The sequence below is a fragment of the Lithobates pipiens genome, unplaced genomic scaffold (genome assembly GCF_037356315.1).
Source record: "Lithobates pipiens isolate NorthernLeopardFrog02 unplaced genomic scaffold, aLitPip1_a1.2 Scaffold_25, whole genome shotgun sequence".
Classification (NCBI taxonomy): domain Eukaryota; kingdom Metazoa; phylum Chordata; class Amphibia; order Anura; family Ranidae; genus Lithobates; species Lithobates pipiens.
This window is the reverse complement of record NW_027507787.1, coordinates 149,810,296-149,825,313: the sequence shown is the minus strand read 5'-3', so window position 1 is coordinate 149,825,313 and position 15,018 is coordinate 149,810,296. Positions and strand designations below refer to the sequence as shown.

At 44.4% G+C, this 15,018-nt stretch overlaps 1 protein-coding gene across 1 annotated transcript in view; it reads left to right on the top strand.

The window, feature by feature from the left end:
• The window catches only part of NHLRC2 (NHL repeat containing 2), a 107,097-nt gene that overhangs the window by 51,579 nt on the left and 40,500 nt on the right, over positions 1-15,018 (top strand). The window lies entirely within an intron of this gene.

Below are 15,018 nucleotides of genomic sequence, written 5' to 3'. Positions count from 1 at the left end.
AGAATCATGTACCTGTATGTTGCCCTTTAAGAGGCGGCGGGGGCACGCGCATGCCCGTGGGAAGCTCCGTGAGTCCGGTCCCGGGTCCTGTGGATCGATCGCCACGGGGATACCCGTGATCGCCACACGGAGAGGAAGAACAGGGAGATGCTAAAGTAAACAAGCATCTCCCTGTTCTGCCTAGAAACCGTGACCCTGATCTCTGCTCCCTGTGATTGGAGCAGAGATCAGTGATGTGTAAAACACAGCCACGCTCCCCATAGTTAGCAAGACACCCCTAGGACACAGTTAACCCCTACACTGCCACCTAGTGGTTAACCCCTTCACTACCAGTGTCATTTACACAAGAATCAGGGTATTATTAAAGCAGTGATTGCTGCATAAATGACAATAGTCCCAAAAATGTGTCAAATATGTCCAATGTGTCCTCCATAATGTCGCAGTCATGATAAAAATCGATGATCGCCGCCATTTAAAAAATAAAAATAAAGTATAAAAATGCCATAAAACTATCCCCTATTTTGTAAACGCTATAACTTTTGCGCAAACCAATCAAAAATCACTTATTGCGATTTTTTTTTTTTTTTTTAACAAAAATATGTAGAAGAATACATTTCGGCCTAAACTGAGGAAAAAAAATGTTTTTAGATATTTTTGGGGGATATTTATTATAGCAAAAAGTAAAAAATAATGCTTTTTTTTGTTTATAGTGCAAAAAATAAAAACCGCAGGGGTGATCAAATACCACCAAAAGACGTTAATTTTGTTTGGGAGCCACATCGCATGATAGCGCAATGGTCAGTTAAAGTGACGCAGTGCCGAATCGCAAAAAGTGCTCTGGTCAGGAAGGAGGTAAATTTTTCCGGGGCTGAAATGGTTAAAGGATCATACAAGGTGTAAGGCAGACAGGCTCAGCTGGTAGTGGTAAACAATGCTTGCAATAGAGGCACACAGGAACAGCTCAAGCACGTTTATCCTGCACTTTATTTACTTGCTGAAATATAGTTTAATACAGGAGGACTTTGCACAGCAAGTCTAAAGCAACCTTTTTACAACCAGGGTGCCTTAAGGGTTTCTTCAGGGGTGCCTTGGCAAAGTGTCAAAAAATTTATCAAAAATTGGATACAAGCCAGCAGGCAGATGGAAGCCTGCCTATTAGTTACCACAAAGCCATGGGTTTTCATTAGGCACCATTACAACTTTCTAGACACTGACATCCTAACAACCAATGACATCTTTCAGCGCTGTCACTTTTTAAATGACAATTGCGCGGTCATGCTACACTGCACCCAAACATTTTTATCATTTTGTTCCCATAAATAGCTTTCTTTTGGTGGTAATTGATCACCTCTGCAAATTTTATTTTTTGCTAAACAAACTAAAAAAAGACCGCAACTTTTGAAAAAAAAAAAAAAGTTTTTCTTTGTTTGTTTCTGTTATAAAATTTTGTAAATAATTACGTTTTCTCGTTCACTGATGGGCACTGCTAAGGCAACATCGATGAGGTGGCACTGATAGGCGGAACAGATAGATTGCATTGATAGGCAACACTGATGGGCACTGAAAGGCTACACTGATGGGTGGCACTGATAGGCATCACTGATGGCACTGATTGGCATCTGCCTGGGCACTGATTGGCATATCCCTGGTGGTCCAGGGTTGCATACCTAGTGGATGTCCTTTGTGGGCTTCCCTAGTGGTCCTGGAAGCATCCCTGGTGGTCCTGGGTGGGCATCCGTGGGGGATCAGCAATCGGTATGAATCAGCACAGACACCACCCCCCCATCAGGAGAGCAGCCGATTGACTCTCCTCTACTAGCATCTGTCAGACGTGTGTGAGGAAAAGCCGATAAACGATCTTCCTGTGATCAGCCGCTATTGGACACGGCTGATCACGTGGTAAAGAGCCTTTGTCAGAGGCTCTTTACCGAGATTGGTGTTGCGGTGTGTCAGACTGTGTGCCCCTGGCTTCTCCTGACGCCCAGTAAGGATAATTGAACCACATTCTGACTGTCATTTTACTATAGACTGGGCGGGAAGTGGTTAAAAAGACAAAAAGCCTTCTGTGTGCAGCAGCCCCCCCCCCCCCCCCCTAATACTTACCTGAGGTTCCTCTCTGTCCAGCGATGTCCACAATTGCCTCAGCCATCCCAGATTCTCCTTCCTGATTGGCTGGCTGAAACACAGCATCGGTGCCATTGGCTCCCACTGCTGTCAGTCAAAGTCAGCTAGCCAATCGGGAAAGAGGGGGTGGGGCTCTGTGTCTGAATGGACACACAAAGCTGTAACGTAGCTCAGGTACCCCTATAGCAGGCTGCTTGCTGTGGGGGCACTCAACAGGAGGGAGGGGCCAGGATCACAGAAGAGGGACCCGAGAAGAGGAGGATTGGGTCTGCTTTGTGCAAATCCACTGCAACAGAGCAGGTAAGTATAACATGTTTGTTTTAGGAAAAAAAAAACAAGACTTTACAATCCCTTTAATGTCTGTGGTCTCCACATCATCCTTGTTTGGCCCTCCTGTGCCCCTCTCCCTCAGCCCTGGGGTGACTTTAGCTGACTGAGTCCCAGTTCACACTGGTGCGATGTGGGAAACCCTGCGATTTTAGTGCGCACTTGAATTGCACACAGGTTCACACTGAGGTTTGCGCACCGTAGGAGGTGTCAATGTAACGTTCATGACACCCCCAGATTGGATCGCAGTGCACACTGTAAAATGTTGCAGGAATTGGATCGCATAGGTATGAACACGCATGTGATCTGATTCCAGTGCGGATCAAAAAAAGGGTCCTGCAATGCAATTTCAGCCATACAGTTGAATTTGTATTGCACAGACATTGCATGTGATCTACATAGCAATGCGGTGCCAATCACATGTGATGTCTGTTTGAACCCAGCCTGATGGAGAGAAATTGAGGGAGAAGAGAAACCTTGGAATACTAGTCGGTACCAGTGTGCAAAAGTGTATTTGCTTTGGAAGAATAAATCATCATTAGCGCTGTGTCATATGTGTGGATGTTGCTGCATTATGTAAAGCTATTAGAATCGTTTTAGAATGGGGTGCCTCAAGACTGTCCATAATTTTTAAAGGGTGCCTTGGCTGAAAAAAAAGGTTGAGAAACACTGATTTATGGCATAAAATTGGCAAAACATCTGCTCGACTGACTAAAGGGTGCCCCATAACGGGTTCCAGAAAACAAACGGGCAGCATTTGTACCTTTTCTAGTGTTCTGTCAGTCAGCCTTTTCACCTATAGCAGAGAGAGAGAGAACTCTGAGCATCGGTCAGCTCACATATATAAAGGCTTGTGGACCACAGAGATGAATAATGAGGTCTGGCTGCCAGGTAAGATGTGGACCTAGGAATAGAGGCCTTTTATACCAAGGCCCCAATGTACAAAGCCTCCGGGACCCAGAACAGAACTTATCAAAGTTTGAGAAAACAGCAGTTTGTGAAAAACCTAAGTGATACATACACAATGTCCACAGTACTGCCAGTCATTGTCATGGTCAGCTGTTGATGACAAAAACATGGTTACTGCTTTACGTCAATGTCACCCTGGCAATCAAAACACAACAGTATTACGACTACTTATTGGGCACAGGTAATAGTTCTAAATGATGATGTCTTCTGATTTATAGGAGTTGGCAGAGAGTTGGTAGGCGAGGTCACTAATGATAGTTGTACATAGGTAGTGATTATCACGACATGATTGTGTTTGGAGATGGAGTGATGTCTCCTGGGAGGCCACTAATGGAGATCCAATGATTTAATTGACACAATCCTGTAAACTGTCATCATTAAAGCTGATCTCCAGCTTTTCGTAAAGTGTAATAAGTTTTGTTTGGACCACTGAAACCTCAGCTGCATATAGTATACAGCGCTGTGTTCTGGGAGTGGTATAGAAACTTTCACCCCTCTCCCAGAACTTAAACAAGTCTGACTTTGTGCTGCTCAGCCATTCACAGGGAGCCTTTGTATTCTATGAATGCGTACAAAGCTTCCCCTGATTGGCTGAGTCGGAACTTGTGATGTCTTCTGCCCACTTCAGTAAATCAGAAGCTGTTTTGTATTGATTCATGGAACTCAGTGACTGTGCAGTGCCAATCCCAACTCTAGTTTGTTCCGGTAGTGAGATAATGAGTTCCCATCCCACTGCCAGAACACAGCATTGTATGCTGCAACAGTTGCCAACGAATGGCCTGTGGACCACTGATGGTCCACGTGAATTTTTTTTTGTGGTCCCCAGGGGTTCTGTCACAAATCAACATTGTGGCGGATGTATACCGCCTGATGGTGTTTCCAGTGTTGTTCTCATTGTGCACTGACAGTCAATACTGTCAGCGCGCATTGATACCTGATGCCTCTTCCTTAGTTCCGGCTCCTGTGAACTCAGAGGGAGGTGCCGGAAGTAGTGCAGGGAACGGGAGAAGGAGGGTACTTCCAATGGCAGTGCTGATCACAGGCTGTGGGAGGGAGCTCAAGCACATTGCTGGATGAGGAGATGAGAGTCAATGATGAGTAAAGGACGACCGATATATCGAACGATATTTAGCATTTTTTAATTAACTGTGCTAATAAAAAAGGCAGATTTATATCTTCAGGGAGACTTGCAAAAGACTTCTGTACTAAAAGTCAATGCAAGTTGCCTGAACTTAATCTGTGGAGCAACTTTCCTCCTCTCTGGGCAGTCTGCAAAGAAAAGATCAAAGAGACACAATGCTTCTTCTTCAATGAACTGAACTCCCTGTGTAGAGTTCTCGGTTTAACCATTTAAAGACTAAATCTTTTCTGACACTTGTTGCTTACAAGTAAAAATCCTGTATTTTCTGCTAGAAAATCATTTAGAACCCCCAAAAATTATAAATATTTTTTTAGCAGAGACCCTAGGGAATAAAATAGCTGTTGCAATATTTTATGTCACACCTTATTTGCACAGCGGTCTTTCAAAGGCAATTTTTTTGGAAAAAATACACTAATGATTTAAAAAATAAAAACAAAAACAGTAACGTTAGCCCATTTTTTTTTTCGTCCAAAAGTTTTGAGTACCTGTTTTTATGTATTTAATATATAGGTTTTTTTTTTTTATCTAAATTATACATACAAGTGAACTGATTGGAAGTTTGTTTTGTTTAATAAATGTTTAAATGTAATAAATTTTCTTTATCACTTATTACTGAAGGCTGCTTTCACACTGGAGCGGGCAGGCGTTGACAGTAAAACGCTGCTAGTTTTAGCGGTGCTTTACTGTCATTTTAGCAGCGCTATTCGGCTGCTAGCGGGGCACTTATAACCCAGCTAGTGGCCGAGGAAGGGGTTAAATGCGCCCGTGAAGTGCTGCTGCCAAATCGCATTGCAGGCGCTTCGGCAGGAGTGCCCATTCATTTCAATGTGCAGGAGTGGTGGAGGAGCAGTGTACACCACTCCAAAGATGCTGCTTGCAGGACGTTTTTTTAACGTTCTGCCAGCGCATTGCCTCAAACTGCAGGGGAGCTGTTTTGCAGGCACTTTACAGGCACTGTTTTTAGCCCAAAAGCGCCTGAAAAACGCCCCAGGGTGAAAGGTGTCTAACTGTTAGATTTTATGAGATGGGGGGGGGGGGGAATCGGCCTAACATATCGGGCCAAAAAAAATCGGCATCGTATATCGCCCATCGGCCGTCACGATTCCTAAATATCGCCATCGGCCAGAGAAAAACCCATATCGGTCGACCTCTAATGGTGAGTCTGTATAAGGCAGCAGTGTGATGCGGGAGGAAGCAGAGAACTGGAGCATTGTGTGTGTGTATAAGGCAGCAGTGTGATCGGGGGGGGGGGGGGGGGGGCAGAGAGGCAGAGCATTGTGTGTGTGTGTGTATAAGGCAGCAGTGTGATCCAGAGGAAGGGGGGCAGAGAAACGGAGCATTGTGTGTGTATAAAGCAGCAGTGTGATCCAGAGGGAGTGGGGCAAAGAGCCGGAGCATTATGTGTATAAGACATGTAAAATTGATGTTAGTGGTCCGTAGGATTCAAACTTGTCAAACTTGTGAGTTTAGTGGTCCTTGAAGTCTGAAAGATTAGTGGCCACCGGTATACCGTATGTAGCTGAGGCTACATGCAATGAATACAGTGAGTGCACACAGCCGCTGCATCTTTTAGTAAAAGGCAAATGGTTCATTTGGACCAGTTTGGTGTAAATAAACTATTTAAACTTCACTAAAACCTGGAGATCAGATATAAGATTTTGGTGGGATGGTATTTTTCATCTGTTAGATTTGTTCATCTTCTCCAAATTAGAGCCGGTTCACGCTGCTGAAAATGTTGCCCCATAATGCACCAGTGGTTGTACTTTTGAGTGTCCAGAATGCTTTAAAGCACATGTGTCCCTCTCCTCTCCTCCACTGCCAATATATCATGGAGGAAGGTAGGGTTATGTTTAGAAGAAAGAAAGGAAGAAAATGATCAGAGAAGAGATTGAGACTGACAGTCCTTACTGAGTCCAGACCTGTGCTCCCTTGCTGATCCAATGGGACCAGAGCCCAGTACCGGAGCACTGCCTGTACTCTCCCATCAGCAGCCCTGATCACAGTAATGGTACAGTGAATAAAGTCTGCACACCCCTGTTAAAATGTCAGGTTTCTGTGACGTTAAAAACCAGGCAAAGATGAATATTTCAGAACTTTTTCCACCTTTAGGCCCCTTTCACGCCAGGGAGGGAGGTGCGTCAGCAGTAAAGCTCCGCTATTTTTAGCGGTGCTTTCCCGTCGGATTTGTGACACTATTCGGCCGCTAGCGGGGGGTTTTACCCCCCTCGCTAGCGGCCGAGAAAGGGTTAAAAACCACTGCAAAGCGCCTCTACAGAGGCACTTTACCAACGGTATAGCCACACTGCCACATTGATTTCAATGGGCAGGAGCGGTGGAGGAACAGTATACACACCTCTCCTTCACCACTCCAAAGATGCTGCTTGCAGGACTTTTTTTTTTACCGTCCTGCTAGCGCACTGATCCAGTGTGAAAGCCCGCTGGGCTTTCACATTGGTGACAAAGCAGCGGCTGATTTAGGGTGCTTTGCAGGTGTGCCTGCAAAGCGCCCCAGTGTGAAAGGGATCTTAATGTGACCTATAAACTGTACAACTCAGTTGAAAAGCAAACTGAAATCTTTTAGGTGGAGGGAAATCAAAATCAAAAACTAAAATAATCTGGTTGGAAACAAAAAAGTGTAGCGCTATGTTATAATATATTGCAACATAGCGCTGCACCTTTTTGTTTCCATTTTTCTAAAATAATCTGGTTGCATAAGTGTGCACACCCTTAATCTAATACTTTGTTGAAGTACCTTTTGATTTTATTACGGTGCTGAGCAATCGGATATCCACGGGCTGGATCATCGCTGATCCACCCCGTGTGAAAGGACCCTAATAGTTGCTCCTTTTTTTTTTTTTTTTTCACTTTTTTTAGGGGTTTACATACACTTTTAAAGTAGTAAACAAACATGCTAATATTTTATTGCTGAGTTTTTTTGTTTTTTTAAATGTATATAAACTCACTAGTGCTATTTTTTAGTGTTCTTCAGATTTGTGATCTTGGTTCACATGTGATTTATTGGTGGAGCAGTACCTGGGTTTAACCAGCAGTTGTCACTGTTGCTGCACTTTTGACATCCAGCCCAAAGAGCTCTATCCACGCAGAGTGGGGACAACGTTGTGCTCAGTCACTATGAACCTGTCAAACTTCCTTTCTAAATACATAGTCACGATTGCGAGTACGTCGCTGGCTAACGTCACTCTGATAATCAAAACAGGAGACCGTCATGCATATTACCATTAGAACTGATGGTGTTCTTTTATGGGAGTTGGCAGAGGGCTGCAAGGCGAGGACACTGCTGAGCACACGCTACTGGAGTCACATGGGCCTATTTGTCTTTTAAAGGTCACTGCACCCAGAAGTGATAGCTTTAATTATAGGTGGAGTTAGGGTTGCCACCTCATCCCTTTAAAACCAAACACATATGAATTGCACAGGTTCTGCGGCTGATTAAGGTGGTAATTAAACTCACTTGGTGTCTTATCTGAATTAAATTAGCCTCAGAACCTGTGTAATTCATATGTGCTCAGGTTTAAAGGGATGAGGTGGCAACCCTAGGTGGAGTTTGGAGGCTTAAGCCATGCACAGGTTTATCTCTTCTTGAGAACTTCAAAAGTTAGATCTCCTCATTAAAATCTCTGGCAGAAGCCCACCATTGAACTAGCTTCTCCTTTTACCTTCTGTGTAATATGGAATAAAAATCCAGCAGGGGTGGGGGAAACCCCTAATAATGGGCCCAGCAGGTGTGCAGGCCTTGAAACTTGGCATAGGTATGGTGGAAACCCCTCATAATAGGAAAAAAAGCTGGTACCCAGACCAAGAAAGCAGGAATGATGAGAACCTCTCATAATGGCCCCAGCAGTTGTGTGGACATGCAAGCAAAGCCTCTGTTTACACTATAAACCGCATATGAATCGCATAGAAACCGAACCGTATTCCTATGCATTTCACATGCAATTCAGTGTGGTGTGATTTGACCCCATTCATTTTGAATGGGCTCAAATGGGACCGCATCACACCAAAGTCGTGCATGCACCAATTTAGAAACCGCGCTGCATCCGGATTGGATGTTAGTTTTGTACTATGCGGTCCAAAGCAGTCAAAAAAACTGCACTTTTCCACCTTTGTTTGGGGTGTTAAGGTTGCCTGGTTCCCCACACTGCATTCTAGTATGACCTAGGCAAACACTAGGGATGATTGGTGCGTTTTTCAGTACACGTTTTCAGTACACGTTTTTGATCCATGGAAGTCTATGGAACCAAAAACCAGAAAAAAGTCCCTGTCCCTTTCCATAAAATGCACAGATGTGAACTACATGCATAGGAAACCATGTTAAATGGACTGTAGTGTGTTTCTGAAAAACAAAAACCGCTCTAAAAAATGCATAGGTGTGAACCAGGCCTTAATAGGCACAGTAGGTGTGCAGAGCAAGGAACATGGTGCAGGGATGGTGGAACCCCCTTAGAATAGGCACAGCAGGTGTGCAGAACCTGGATCCCTGTACACTCCATATTGTCTACCAAACCTAAAATTTTAGTTTTGGAGATAATTTTTCTTGTTCTGAGAAGACGTGAGGAGAAAAAAAGGGGCACAAGAAGCAATGAAAACCTGACGGGGTCTTTAATCCCTCCGGACTATATTCAAAGTACAATAAAAGATTTTTGGCTGGAGCTGGGCTTTAAGATGTGCATTCTGTACTGATCGTCCCCCTCCTCGTTCTGTATATAGAGGATAGATTGTTAGGAATTTGATATCCTTCATAGTGGCGTTCTGAAAGTGCTGGACATAATCTGTGCACATTTTGCTCAGCGGGTGGTCCTGCCGGCTCTGTTTCACAAATGTCAATCGTTCAACTTTTATCGAAGGAGTCAACTGGAAATTATTCAGATGAACAGCAGATACTTCGAGTTGGATACATCCACTGTTTGGGTATTTTGGCTCCCGGCAATTGCTGCAGTAGCATAAGATTTGGACATCCATGCTGTATAGCAGTGGTTCTCAACCGTGTCCTCAAGTACCCCCAAAAGGCCATGTTTGCAGGTGTACCTTTATCTTGCACAGGTGCTTTAAATTGGAGACAATGGCTTGGTATTTTTGACAGCTATTTTAGCTAAGAGAAATTCCCCAAACATGGCCTGTTGGGGGTACTTGAGGACAGGGTTGAGAACCACTGCTGTTTAGTATATAGCTTGGATTTTAGAGGCAACACTTATTTCTTTATCATACATCATAGGACACACAGCCTTAAGTAATTACTTAATGGGTTATGGGCCACCTTCAGCTGTTAATACTGGTAAACCCAATTAAGGAAGTTCACTACCTATTTAACCCCTTCCAGGAGCACATCAGTTTTTTCGCCAGTGTCTAAGGTGTTGGTCACGAGTGAAGATGTGCTCTGAGGAGCTCCAGGAGGGATCCATGCTGGATTTAAAAAGCCTCCACAACCGGATCCATCAACACACCTGTGCGGCCACAGGATAGTACCCGGGCCTCGCATTGAAGAACAAGGTTTTGCCTGTAACGCTTCTTTATGAGAGCTGGCCCCTAGGAACCAGGACTCTTTTTGGTCTTGCTACATTACCTAAAGTTGTCCTGAGGGGTGGTATACAAGGCCCAAAGGAGTGGAACCCCTATTAAAAGGGACCCAGCCTTTGAAGGTTTAACTACGCTGCCCGCCGTGATGGGTGAAATTTGGATCTGTCTGTTTACAGCACCTATGACTTTTCCTTTAACAGTTAATGTTGTAATGCCTTAAAAACTCCTCTAGGGGGAGTAGTGTGTGTATTTACCCTGTTGATTCTGTGCTCAACAAAGCGTGTGTCCTAAACAGCAGGAAGGGGGCTATTCATCCACCCAAATGGAGAAACTGAGTGCCATGGGGTACAAGTGCATATAAGGGTATGAGAGGTACAGAGCTGTTAAAAGGTGCTACCCTCAGATGATCAAGAGGAAAAGCAAGCTGATTATTCCTCTACTAAGAAAACAGCTGATGAATCAGCTTCACAATTTGAGGTACAAACCCTAAGGCCCCTTTCACACATGCTGACATTATGTCCGTATTTCATCCATCCGTTTGCGGATGAAATACGGACATACATGCTATGGGATAGCGGGTGTCTGCGGATGAACATCTGCAGACACCCGATATCGTCCGCCTCCGCTATTGTCCGATTCTGCAGACGGAGGAAAATCCTATTTTTCTATCCGTCTGCAGAGCGGATCGGATGAACACGGACAGACAGTCCGTGTTCATCTGATCCCCCATAGAGGAGAATGGAGAGCTGACAGGGCGGTCCCTGCACAGTGTGCCGGGATCGCCCTGTTATCCGCCGGCTCAGCGGGGACAACGGAGTGATCCCCGCTGATCAAGCGGATCATCACGGGGCGGATCATTACTGATCCGTCCCGTGTGAAAGGGGCCTTACAAAAATGGTTTGTTCCACCTTCATACTACCCCTAACATGATTAGCTGAAGGTCTGGTTTTCTCTTGGGTTCTTGAAACCTTTACATGCGTTTTTTAGTCCATGCATTACTAGAAAAGCTTATTAACGCTGAATGGGATCATCCAGATAAGCATTGTTTCCCTCCAAAGAGATTCTCAGTTCTCTATCCCATGGAGAAAAAATTCACAAAAAAGTGGAAAGTTCCAGCAGTTGACGCTGCGATTCCAGTGTGAATAAAAGTTTAATTTGTCCAGTAGACAATGTACAAATGCTTAAAGATCAAATGGATAAAAAGTTGAAATTCCTGTTAAGCTCCTCCTTTTCTTTAGCAGGGACCATTACTCAGCCTGAAGTTGCAGCAATAGGTAGCTGTCAGTCCTTAAAGCGGAATTCCACCCTAAAGTGGAACTTCCGCTCATCGGAACCCTCCCCCCCCTCTGGTGCCACAATTGGCACCTTTCAGGGGGGAGGGGGGTGCAGATACCTGTCTAAGACAGGTATTTGCGCCCACTTCTGGGCATAGACTCCCACGGGAGTCTATGCCTCTTCCTGTCCCGCGCGCTGTCTACTGGAACACACATGGGTCCCAGAGACAGCGTAAAGCATTCTTATTGCGCTGCGTGACTCGCGCATGCGCAGTAGGGAACCGGGAAGTGAAGCCCCAATTCTTCACTTCCTGATTCCCTCACCGAAAATTGCGGGAGCCGAGCGATTGATCGGCCTCGGCTGCCGACATCGCTGGACTCCAGGAAAGGTAAGTGTCCATTTATTAAAAGTCAGCAGCTGCAGTATTTGTAGCTGCTGGCTTTTAATATTTTTTTTTTTTTGGGTGGACTCCCTCTTTAAAGGACCTATGCACAAGTGCTCTTAAAGAGGTCCCTTCACAAGAGGTCCATCAGCATAAAGTTATTCAACTTTGTGTCCACAACAAAGGATCCATTTGCATGCAGAACAGATGCATTGGTGATACCGTGGGATCAGTTTTCACTGATCTATGCATTTCCCTCTATTCAATTGCTGCCTCGATTTCTTTGCAGGATCAAGCTGGAAAGAAAACCGGTAATTTTGGCAGCACCAGCAAGACCTAGAAGGTCATTGTATGCAGAAATCGTAAAGATGGCAGTGGAGGATCCATGGTCCCTTCCACTAAGGCCAGACCTGTTCTCACAGGGGCCGATGTACCATCCTACTTTACGAATGCTAAATTTAACGGCCTAGCTATTGAAACCCACGTTCTGAAGAAACGTGGGCTTTCCGGATCAGTTATCTCAACTTTGATTAATGCAAGGAAACCAGCTTCCAGAACTATGCATTATAGAGTCTGAAAGGCTTATGTTTCCTGGTGCGAATCCAAGGGTGACACCCTCGGAGATATATTCTAGGTAGGATTCTTGCCTTTGTACAATTAGACGTAGAGATGAAGTTGGCCTTGACTACTATTAAAGGCCAAGTCTCAGCCTTATCGATTTTACTTAAAAAAAACGCATTCTTAAACCAGGGTTTTATGCAAGGGGTGATGCAGATTAATCCGCTAGTTAAATCACCTTTAAGCCCTTGGGACTTGACTTTAGTCTTTAGTTTTGTCAGTGTTACAAGAACAGCCATTTGAACCGATACAGCATATTTCCTTAGTCCTTCTGACAAGAAAGCTGGTATTTGTGGTTGCTATATCCTCAGCAAGGAGGGTTTCAGAATTGGCTGCGCTTTCTTATAAAGAGACATATTTGATTATTCATCAACTTAAGGCTCTGTGTCCTATGATGTACTCCAAGAAAAGGAATTTACAGGTAAGCTGTTAGAAAAATCCTATTTTATGCGCTTTCACACTTGTTTATATTAATACTGCATTCTACTGTCCAGAATATTACATTTTTTCTGACAATTAGAATGCAATAACATGCATGTTTATGTGCATTTGTGCAATGTTTTTTTTTTGTTTTGTTTTTTATGCTCAAACGCCCCTCTCCTGAACATGACTTTGGTGTTTTTCTTGTTGTGCCTTGTCAGGTCACCTTGAGGCGAGGTGACAAATGCACACCGTAGGAATCGGGAGTGCACCGCAAGGTTGTGGACCCTACGGCTGACTGCTGCGGACGGGAGACAGGTCCCATCGGGGTTAGAGCGTAATATTCCCTGGGGCGCGGAGTCTAAGAGCCAGCAGGTGTTCACCAGCGCCTCGAGTGGTGAGGATGGACTTGGCTGCAACTGGCTCCAGGTCGCGACCCCCAGGGTCCCCCAGCTCACACCCACAGTAGGGAACAGGAGGATAGGGATGGTGAGGGAGAAGCCAAGGTCAGGGCCACAAGCAGACAAGAATAGTCGGGAACACGCCAAAAGGTCAGGATCACAGGCAAACGGGGATAGTCAGGACACGCCAAAGTCGGTAACGGAAACCAGTAGAAGAGCACACGGCAGGTAACAGGAAGCTAACACACAAAGGAATACACAATGGTTGATCAGCACTGATGGCCTGCAGTGCACAGATTAATATAGGGCTCCCTGATAGGGCCTGGGGTGGAGCCATGCTTAGAGGAGAGGTTATAAAAACCACCAGGTGGAAGTGGCTGGCCTCTTAGTCTGAACACATGAGGGGCGGTAAGCAAACAGGAAGATCACTGCATAAACATGTCATGCCTCTAAACACTCCTGTCGTTAAAAGTCTGTAAATGCCTATGTGTGCATGTAGACATAGACTAACCTGGAGAGGTGTTTAGAGGCAAAGAAAAAATACCCCAAACACTAGTAAAACAGGCGTTTTTAAGCTGCAGCGTGCATGGGAACAAATGGCTATGATGTATATAACTATATAATATGTTGTAAAAACATATACTAAAATACATGATGTTTATGCTTATTTGAATATATTTTAGATTGTTGCCACCCACGGGCAAAAGGGTCTCCTAACCTCCTGTATTGAATTCTATTGCAACTGCTCTGTCTCACTATATTTTGCAAAGCTCTGCACAGTTTGTTGGTGCTATAAAAAAAAAACTGTAAAATATTTACAGTAAGGAAAAATAATAATTTGATCCCCTGCAGATTTTGTAAGTTTGCCCACTTACAAAGAAATGAAGGGTCTCATTTTTATCATAGGTGTATTTTAAATGATAGAGACAGAATATCAACCCAAAATCCAGAAAAAACACAATACAAATGTTATAAATTCAGTTGCAGTTCAGTGAGTAAAAGAAGTATTTGATCCCCTACCATGCAACAATAATTGTGGCTCTCACAGACTGGCTACAGTATTTGCTCGTGTGGTACACAGATTAGTCCTGTCAATTTAAGAAGGTGCTCCTAACAACAACTCGTTATGTGTATAAAAGACACCTGTCCACAGAATCTTTCTTTACACTTTACCCTAATGGGCAAGACCAAAGAGCTGTCAAAAGACGTCAGGAACAATATTGTAGACCTGCACCAGGCTGGAATGGGCTACACGACTATCAGCAAGAAGCTTGGAAGAAGGAGACAACTGTTGGAGTGACTATTCGCAAATGGAATAAATGCAAAATAACCAGCAAGCACCCTCAGTCTGGAGCTCCATGCAAGATTTCGCTTCATGGGGTAAGGATGATCATGAGAAAAGTGAGGGATCAGCCCAGAACTACACGGGAGGAGCTTGTGAATGATCTCAAGGCAGTTAGGACCACAGTCCCCAAACAAACCAATGGTAACACAATACGCCGCCATGGATTGAAATTCTGCAGGGCCCACAAGGTCCCCCTCCAAGAAGGCACATGTACAGGCCTGTCTGAAGTTGCCAATGAATGTCTAAATGATTCAGAGAAGGATTGGGAGAAAGTGCTGTGGTCAGATGATACCGAAATTGAACTCTTTGGCATTAACTTGACTCAACATGTTTGGAGGACAACAAATGCTGACTATTACCCTAAGAACACCATCCCTACAGTACAGAGGTGGAAACATTATGCTTTGGATCCATTTCTTTGCTATAGGCCAACTTTGCTGCAATGATGGGCAAACGAACAGGGCCATGTATTCTAAAATCT